Consider the following 10,705-nt stretch of genomic DNA (forward strand, 5'->3'; position numbering starts at 1 on the left):
ACAAAAGGAAACTCAAAATGGATGAAGGACCTGAATGTGAGACAGGAAACTATCAAAACCCTTGAGGAGAAAGTAGGAAGAAGCTTCCTTGACCTCAACTGCAGCAATTTCCTACTCAACACATCCCCAAAGGCAAGGGAATCAAAAGCAAAAATGAACAATTGGGACCTCCTCAAGATAAAAAGCTTCTGCGTGGCAAAGGAAACAATCAAGAAAACTAATAGGCAATCGACAGAATGGGAAAAGATAGTTGCAAATGACATATTGGATAAAGGGCTAGTATCCAAAATCTACAAGGAACTCATCAAACTCCATACCCGAAAAACGAATAGTCCAGTGAAGAAATAAGCAGAAGACATGGATAGACACTTCTCAAAGGGGACATCCAGATGGCCAACAGACACATGAATCAATGCTCAGTGTCACTCATCATCCGGGAAATCAAATCAAAACCATACTGAGATACCACCGCATGCCAGTCAGAGTGGCTAAAATAAACAAATCAAGAGACTATATGTGGTCCCTGGGTGGCTCATTTGGTTGAGCATCCGACTTCAGCTCAGGTCATGATCTCACAGTTCATGGGTTCGAGCCCCACGTCAGGCTCTGTGCTGAGAGCTCGGAGCCTGGAGCCTGCTTCTGATTCTGTGTGTCCCTCTCTCTCTGCCCCTCCCCTGCTCATAATCTGTCTCTCTCTGTCTCTCAAAAATAAATAAATATTTAAAAAATTTTAAGAGACTATAGATGCTGGCGAGGATGTGGAGAAATGGGCACCCTCCTGCACTGTTGGTGGGAATGTAAACTAGTACAGCTGCTCTGGAAAACAGTGTGGATGTTCCTCAAAAAATTAACAATAGAACACCCCTATGACCCAGCAATAACACTGCTAAGGATTTACCCAAGGGTTACAGAAGTCTAACAGGAGAAACCTAGCAGAGGACCACGGGGAGGGGAAGGGGGAAAAAGAGTTAGAGAGAGGGAGGGAGGCAAATCATGAGAGAGTCTTGAATACTGAAAACAAACTGAGGGCTAAAGGGGGAGGGGGAGAAGGGAAGGGGGTTATGGTCATGGAGGAGGGCAATTGTGGGGAAGAGCACTGGCTGTTATATGGAAACCGACTTGTCAATAAACTATAAATAAAAAAATAACCAGGCAATTTTTTAAAACTAAGAGTAATGTGGAGGAATTAGCACAACTAGATGTTAAAGCACATTATAAATATTCAAATAGTAGAATAGTACTAGTGTTAGCAAGGATGCAATAAGAAGTTACTTAAATAAGAAGGCTTAAAGATTTCTGCTTAGCCCTGTTTGCTTTCTAGGACAAAATAAGACCCAAAGCCAATGGCACAACTCTATTGTCTGGGTGTGCAGCAAAGTCAAGGTCCATAAGAATTGACTGAGCTGAAGAGTTAGGTCTCTGCACAGACATTCCTGAACAAGCTTCCCCCACTTGCCACAGACCCAAGCTCAGTACTGTCCAGTGGCTGCATAATGAAAGAGTCTGGAGGGACAATGGAGAGGGGTTGGAGGGAAACTAGATGGAGGATGTTCCTTGCTGGGGGAACAAAAAGACCAGACGCACTGCTGCCCCCAGGTCCAGGACTATTGTAGGGAGCCCACCATTTTTTGGACCTCCACAACAGAAATCACCTCAGTCTCAAGGCATAATGTCTGAGGAAAAAGTAGGACATTTTTAGAGCCTAATCTCTGGATCTCAGGACCTGGTGGGGCCTTATCTTAATAATCAACTTTTCTCTCTTCCCCAGTTACTACTGGAAGAAAACTCAGCTTAGGGATGGCCTAGGACAAGGAATGGGTGAGTCAGAAAACAGAGAGGTTACAGGAGTAGCTGGAGGGGGACTCCACCCCCTTGACAAACCCAACCACCTAGAGGTAAGCCAGGTGACACAGCCCAAAAGCATCTGTGCAAACACGTCCTCCCTAAAGACAAGCAGAGTCTGGGAGATGCCTCACTTTTTATCCCCAGGATCTCTCACACCATATGACATATACAGGTCATTATGGCACAGGTTGTTCCTAGAGGATTAGCTGTTCAGCAAATGTGTCAGCCTAAATTGTTATTTGTCCCACATCACTAGTGCTTTCAAGCTACCAGAACACTATTCTTTCAATATTTTAACAACTGGTTATGGAGCTCTATGTGACAGGCATTGTTCTAGATGCTGGCATTGTAGCACTGAATAAAACAGACCCTGCCCTCTCAGAGCCTACATCTTAGTTGGGGAAGACAGGTAAACAAGCAAGCAACACCATCAGACAATGATATGTGCCATGAAGAATAATAAGCCCTGTAAGGGATCAGTGTGTGATGGGGAGTCCTACTTCAGTGAGGCTGGTAAAGGATTATTTGGATAGAGATCTGATTAAGGTGAGGGAGCCAGTCATGTTAACGTTGGAGGAAAAACAGTTCTAGCAGAAAGACAAATCTGCTAGGATTTGTCTGCTAGGATTCCTCTGCTAAGAGGAAATCTACTTAGCAGACTCAGGGAACAGCAAGATTTCCCGCTAACTGGATGGAGCAGAATGAACAGGGAGAGAAAGGAAGATAAGGCAACAGGAGCTAGATCAAGTAGGACCCCGTAGGACAATGTGATGCTTTTGGGTATTCTATACGTGAGATGAGGAGTTGCTGGAAGGGTTACAATTATTTTTGGAGTGAAAAATTGTATACATATATAAAACTAGAGATTATAGTATAGTGAACCTTTATAAACTATCATCTATATTTGACAGTTGTCATGGCACTGCCAGTTCCCCACTGGCTCAGTTGGTGGAGTTTGCCACTCTGGATCTCTGGATGGTAAGTTTGAGCCCCACGTTGAGTGGAGAGATTATTTCAAATAAGTTAACCAATTTTAAAAAGATACTGCAGCCTGCTTCATCTACTCCAAAGTGTTTTTTTAAGCGGAAGTGTCATAAAATAAATTTCACTTTATGTGGGTCACATCTAAAATAATGACCATTTTCTTAGATAACAAGAAAATTATTATCACACCTAAGGAATTAACTATAATTCCTTAGTACCATGTAATACTTACTCCATAGTCAAATTTCCCTCATTGATTTCAATTTTTTTTAATTTTATTTATTTGAGAAAGAGAAAGCACAAATTGGGGAGGGGAAAAGAGCAAGGGAGAGAGGATCCCAAACAGACTCTGAGCTGTCAGCATGGAGCCCGACATGTGATCATCTTGTGAACCATGAGATCATGATCTGAGCCAAAGTCAGATGCTTAATGGACTACGCTACCCAGATCCCCCTCAAAATGTTTTTTATTGTTGGTTTATGATGTAAATATGTTTTCCAATTATTTTATTTATTTGTTTGTTTATTTATAATTCTTATTTATTGTGTTTTTCTACAGTCCTTTTTTAATTTAAATTTTAGTAAGTTTATATACAGTACAATATTAGTTTCAGGAGTACAATTCAGTGGTTCATCACTTATATACAACAACTGGTGCTCATCATAACAAGTGTCCTCCTTAATACACATCACCCATCTAGCCTATCCCTCACCAACCTTCCTCCAGCAACTCTCAGTTTGTTCCCTATTGTTAAGAGTCTCTTGTGATTTGTTTTCTTTCTCTTCTTTTTTTCCTTTCTCATTTGCTCATGTTTTGTTTTTTTAATTCCACACATAAGTGAAATCATATAGTATATATCTTTCTCTGACTGACTTATTTCACTTAGCATAATACACTCTAGCTCCATCCCCATTGTTGCAAATGGCAAGATTTCATTCTTTTTGATGGCTGAGTAATACTCCTGTGTGTGTGTGTGTGTGTGTGTGTGTGTGTGTGCGCGCGCGCGCGCACGCGCTCTATCATAAACACACATCTCACATCTTCTTTATCCATTCATCAGTCAAGTGATATTTGGGCTCTATTTTAAATTATTTTCTTTTTTTATTATAGTTTATTGTCAAGTTGGTTTCCATATAACACCTAGTGCTTTTTCCCATAAGTGCCCTCCTCCATGTCCATCACCCCCCTTCCCCTACCCCTTCAGCCCTCAGTTTGTTTTCAGTATTAAAGAATCTCTCATGATTTGTCTCCCTCCCTCTCCCTAACTCTTTTCCCCACCTTGGTCAACCAATGGCCCTGTTATGTTTCTCCTGTTAGACTTATGAGTGAAAACATATGGTATCTGTCCCCTGCCTGACATATTTCACTTAGAATGATACCCTTGAAGTACATCCAGGTTGCCACAAATGGCATATTTCATTCTTCCTCATTGCCATGTAGTACTCCATTGTATATATATACCACATCTTCTTGATCCATTCATCAGGTGATTGACATTTAGGCTCTTTCCATGTTTTGGCTATTGTTGACAGTGCTGCTATGAACATTGGGGTACATGTGCCCCTATGCATCAGCATTCCTGTATCCTTTGGGTAAATCCTTAGCAGTGCTATTGCTGGGTCATAGGGGAGTTCTACTGTTAATTGTTTGAGGAGCCTCCACGTTATTTTCCAGAGCAGCTGTATATTTTAAATTATTTTCAATAATTTATTTTAATCTAGAGCAGGACTCCCTCTCCACCCCCCCATTTTTTTATACCATTGAATTTTTAAGGAAAATACATCACTGGGGCACTGGGTAGCTCAGTCAGTTAAGCATCAACTTCGGCTCAGGTCATGATCTCACGGTTTGTGAGTTCAAGCCCAGTGTCGGGCTCTGTGCTGATAGCTTGGAGCCTGGAGCCTACTTTGGATTCCGTGTCTCCCTTTCTCTCTCTGGCCCTCCACTGCTTCATACTGTCTCTCTCTCAAAGATAAACAAACATTAAAAAAGTAAAAAAAAAAAACCTTAGATCACTGTCCTATATAAAGTCCAATATTCTGGATTTGTCTGTTAGCCTCCTCATGGTGTCTTTTAACTTTTTCCTTTATTTCTCTATTTCCTATAAACTGAAAGCTAGTCAGAGGCTTGTTTAGATTAAGGTTCACCTTTGGAGGGGAGAATACTTAAAGGTAGATATAAGTAGGGACTACACATTGGGGTTATCTTCCTTATAGTGCTTGTAAGTTTGACCCAAAATATGTGTGCTGATAACCTAATCTTTTCATCATAACATTCCACATCAACCTTTCACACCGTGATTTTCGCAGTCAATGACAGTTATTGCAGGACACGATTATTTCATCAGAGGTTGTACAATAATGTTTTTCTATTTCTATCATACCATTCACACTTATTAGTTCACAAATGAAGTATATTGATAAGTCTCACTTCCAATTCCACCTCCTCTGACCTGTTCCTTCTCTCTCCTTACAAGCAAGAATTTTTTACATTTTGAGGGTTTTTTCTAGAGGTCTTCTTACAATTAGAAACATTTGTTTATATGGATGTATTTGTATCCCTTCCTTGACAAAAGGTTACATTACTGTATATGCTATTCTGTATCTTTTTTATTTTTTATTTTTTCAAAAAAAATTAATGTATATTTTTGAGAGACAGAGAGAGACAGAGCATGATCAGGGGAGGGGCAGAGAGAGAGGGAGACACAGCATCTGAAGCAGGCTCCAGGCTCTGAGCTCAGCACTGAGCCCGACGTGGGGCTCAAACTCACGAGCTGTGAGATTGTGACCTGACCCGAAGTTGGATGCTTAACCGATGGAGCCACCCCGGCACCCCTCTTTTTTATTTTTTTAATGTTTATTTATTTTTGAGACAGAGAGAGAGCACAAGAAGAGGAGGAGCAGAGAGAGAGGGAGACACAGAACTCGAAGCAGGCTCCAGGCTCTGAGCTGTCAGCACAGAGCCCAATGTAGGGCACAAACTCATGGACAGTGAGATCATGACCTCAGCCCAAGTTGGTCGCTTACCTGACTGAGCCACCCAGGCACCCCTATTCTGTATCTTTTTTTTCCACTTAAATATATCCTGGGAATCACCCTAGAGCTGTGTCTCCAGATGCCCATCACTAGAAGATATTCATCATTGGTTTTAAACAGGGGAATGGCAAAATTTGGTTTGCAGTTTAGAAGACTTCCTCTGGCTGCCTTGGGAAAAATATAATTGAAAACAGCAAATACCAAAGCATGGAAATCATTAAAAGGCTGTTACAGTAGTCCAGAGAGACGAGCCATTTTGATTATGCAAATGAAGACAACTCAAGTGAGAGATGGAGGTGCCTGGGCCCTTGACAGCTTCCCTGAGAAGGCCTGCACAACAGTTCAGACATCTCACGGAGTCCAAAAAAGAAAGAAATACATATTTACCTTATTTAGCCTACATTTTACTTTGTATCTCTGTCGTATGCACTGAACTACATTCTAACTAATACAAATCATTCTAGTTCTAACAAACTGTAGCTATTAACACTGGGAGTCTGTTGGGAGCTGCCGAGTTTTGGCCGCCTCAGGCAAGGATATATCGCTCTCCAGGGAGCGACCAAAAAACAAGATTTACATCTGGAGGCTAGGAGAGTGCATTTCCTGGTCCAGGATTCAGAGACAGTCATACTGGGCCAGACGAGAAAAGCCAAAATGAACAAAAGATCAACCGCATTCGGGCCTATGCAGCGTTCATCTTCCCCTGCCCAGTATTGCAGATGCAAGTCTGGGCGCTCCTTTTGATGCTGTGTTCGGAGTTTCAGTTTCGGTTTCCCCTTTTTCTAATAATCATTTGACTCTGTTACCTGGCAACCAACCTGGGTCAGTTTCCCGCCCCAAATCCTATATAGGTGTGGATTATTTTCTTAATAAACGGGGGGCTTGATCAGAAACACTTGTCTTGCCTCACTCTCTGTGCGCCCCTTCCTGCCCTATTTCTCTCTCCCTCCCTCAGGAACGGACCGGCAAGGATTTACCACCCTGCCGCAGGCCGGGGCTGGACCGGACAGGAGTCAAAACAACTGGCTTCTTGTCTTGACTGTATTTGTCATGTGACCTTGAACAAAGAAGAAGTAGGAGGGTGTTCCAGGTGGAGGGAACAGCATGAGCGAGGTTTTAGAGAGTGTGTAATTTGGCCTTTATCTTACAAGCAACAAGAGCACCTGAAAGTGAGAAGTACAAAAGGAATTGTCAAAAAATTAAATGGATAGTAGTATAGAAGGGAAGATAAACTAGAGACCAGGAGACCATAATAAGGACCCACTCCAGGCCTTGATTCTACCCAACAGGCACTCATTGATGAACCAAAATTATTTATTTCCTCAAAGATTTACCATGGTCAATTCTACCACCACCTCTCTGACTCTACTTCCTATTAATCTTTTTTACTTGTTGCTAACTCCACTCCAGCCACACTGATCTGCTTGCTGTTTCTTGGATAAATTTCTTGAACAGGTATGCTCCTGCCTCAGTGATTTTGTAGTTGCTGTATGGGTCTTCCCCTGGAGGGCCACAAGCCTTCCCTGACCCATCTACCTAAAATGGCAACCCATTTCCCACCCCCCCCTTACTCTGATTTATTGTACTTCACAGAATGTGTCACCACTTGGCTTATATATTTTATTGCTCTTGTTGTTGTTGTCTTCCCTTCCTATAATATAAGCATCATGAAGACAGGGACTTTGTCTAGCTCACAGCTGCTATAACCCCAGTACTTATAACACTGCATTAAAAGATAGTTGGTGGGGAGCCTGGGCGGCTCAGTCGGTTAAGCTTCTGACTTCAGCTCAGGTCATGATCTCAGTTTGTGCGTTCAAGCCCCGCATTGGGCTCTGTGCTGACAGCTTGGAGTCTGGAAGCTGCTTCAGATTCTGTGTCACCCTCCGTCTCTGCCCCTCCCCCTCTCATACTGTGTCTCTCAAAAAGAAATAAACATTTAAAAATTAAAAAAAAACATAGTTGGCACACAATAAATATTTGCTGAATGAATGAATTCTGTATAAAATAGACTTCCCTTAAGACTTTCTACTAATATTTTACTTTAAAGAATGGAGAAAACATGAGACAACAGAGGTAAGGAGGGGAGGGCTAAGTTGGAAGACTCAGCCCTGAGACTAAAAACATAAGAGAAGGAGATTGAAGAGGAGTTAAGACGGTTAGCCCAGCCCCATTTACAGACAGAAAAGCATTCAGATCAACTTCTGTGGAGTCCGTTTTCTTTTTGTTTTTTTTATTTTTTTACTGTTTACTTATTTTTGAGAGAGACAGAGAGACAGAGCACAAGTGGGGTAGAGGCTGAGAGAAAGAGAGAGACACAGAATCCAAAGCAGGCTCCAGGCTCTGAGCTGTCAGCATGAAGTCTGATGCCAGGTTCAAACTCACAAACCATGAGATCATGACCTGGGAACTAAGGTCGGATGCTAACTGACTGAGCCATCCAGGCGCCTCATGAGGACTAAGTTTTCTTTACCTAACTAAATCTGCTAGTTTTGCATCCCTTTTTCCTCAAAGTTATGAAAATTTTAAGAACAATAAGCTTAAAAAATTTTAGAAAAATATATAGAAAAATCTCTTCATAACCACAAAGTGGGGAAGAATTTATTAAACAACACACAAAAAGTACAAGCCTTAAAGGAAAAGATGGACAAATTCAACCACATTAAAATTAATAATTGAAAAATCTCTAAAGAAAGTGAAAAGACAATCTACAAACTAAGAGAAAAGTTATTCATTCTACAAATATTGAGCACCTACTGTGTGCCAGGTACTGTTAATTGTCCCTAGGATAAATCAATGAACAAATCAAAACAAACAAAAAAATCCCTACCCTTGAGGAGCATTCTATATATCTACACCTATCTATTCCTATATCTATATCTATATCTGTGTCCATATCTATATGTTAATTGCACTACTATATGTAAATGAACTACAGACCAAGTGCATTGTAAGTATTTTATGTATATTAAGTCTTGTAATTGGCACAATAACTTTATGAGTTAAGTATTCCACAGATGAGAAAAATTAAGCTAAAAGAGGTTAAGGAGACTGAGGGACAGAGATGTTAATTGGCTGAGATCACAGTTAATGAAGGGTAGATCTGGGATTTGAACCCGGGCAGTCTGACCCCAGAGGCTATGTCCTGTATACCTTACAACAAATTGGTATATTAACATTCACACCACCTAACCAACAAAGGATTGATATATGGACTGTGTCAAAGAGCTCCTACAAAGCAGTAAAAGAAAAACAAGCATCAGAAAAGTGAGTAAGAAACATCACAGGTATTTTCTAGAAGAAATATGGCCCATTATTATATGAACTAATGTTCAACCTCTTTAGTAATTGGGGAATTACAAGTTAAAACCACAACAAGGTAGGATTCAACACTAAACTGATTGGCAAAATTAAAAAGTCATTTAAAATAAAACTGAATATGCACAGAACCTATGATTCAGCAGTTCTACTCCTAGGCATATATCCTAGAGAAACTTTTACACAGCAGCACCAGAAGGCATGTATAAGAATGTTCTGGAAGTTGGGGCACCTGGGTGGCTTGTTGGTTAAGTGTCTGACTTAGGCTCAGGTCATGATCTCACGGTCTGTTGGTTTGAGCCCCACGTCGGGCTCTGTGCTGACAGCTCAGAGCCTGGAGCCTGCTTCAGATTCTATGTCTCCTTCTTTCTCTGTTCCTCCCCTTCTTGCCCTCTGGCTCTCTCTTCAAAAAATAAATAAACATTAAAAAAAATTTTAAAGAATGCTCTGGAAGCATGGTTTATAATAACAAAAACAAGCTGGAAGGAACCAAAATGTCCATCAATAAGAGCATGAATGAATAAATTATGGTATATCCATCCATATTCATACAATAGAATATAGAAAACAGAACTACATATATCAACAAAGATTAATCTCAAAAATCTTAGTATTGAGAGGAAACAATTAAGCCACAGCAGAATATCATAAATGTGAAATTCATATATATATATGCAAAACTAAATGTTTTATTGTTTAGGGACACATACATACATATATGTTACAACTACCAATAAAAGCAAGAGAATAATAGGCAAACTCATCGGTATAATGGTTTTTCATGGTGGGGGAAAAGATGAGAGGAATATTAGGGAGAGGCATGTAAGGGCCTTCGATGCTACTGACAGCAATACTATTTCTTTAGCTGGGTGCTATATACACATGCGTTCTCATGATTATTCTTTCGACTCTTTTTTTTAAGATTTTTTATTTTATATTTTATTTTTTGAGAGAGAGACACACACAGAGAGACAAGCACAGACACACGCAGTCGGAGCAGAGACAGAAGGTAGGGGAGAGCGGGAGCAAGAAAGGCCTATTTCTAAAAAGAAAAGAGTAAGCAGAAAAGCAAAGAATATAGAAAGGAAAGAAGACACAACACTCTGGTTCTCTGTATCGTTGCACCACCGTTCTTGGTGTACTTTAATACCAGGTGGTTGTGCGGTACACAGAGCAAGCCTGGCTCCCGGGTCATTCAACTACCTTAATATGTTGTTTTCGGACAGAAAACATTAGATATAAAGCCAATAAGAACATATAGTACACGTAATCTTAGCCCATGGATGGAGAAACGATCTCTTTCAACTCTTTTATACATGCAGTATATTTCACCATAATACAAAGGAAAAATTGGAAGAGCATGAAGCTGGAATCCCATACTTCTTTCTGCTGGTCCACCCTTTATTTCGTGTCAGATTTCTTGATGTTGACTGGACTGCTGTACTGCACACTTGATGTGTGCCCTTCATACCAGTTCTTCCCCAGTGGTGACAAATTAGCAGCCCTTGGGCCAAATCTGTTTGCAG

At 40.7% G+C, this 10,705-nt stretch overlaps 1 pseudogene; it reads right to left on the reverse strand.

The window, feature by feature from the left end:
- Positions 1–10,295: 10,295 nt before the first annotated feature.
- On the reverse strand, positions 10,296–10,475 carry LOC115284553 (annotated as a pseudogene).
- Positions 10,476–10,705: the final 230 nt, after the last annotated feature.

Source organism: Suricata suricatta, chromosome X (assembly GCF_006229205.1).
Source record: "Suricata suricatta isolate VVHF042 chromosome X, meerkat_22Aug2017_6uvM2_HiC, whole genome shotgun sequence".
Classification (NCBI taxonomy): Eukaryota; Metazoa; Chordata; class Mammalia; order Carnivora; family Herpestidae; genus Suricata; species Suricata suricatta.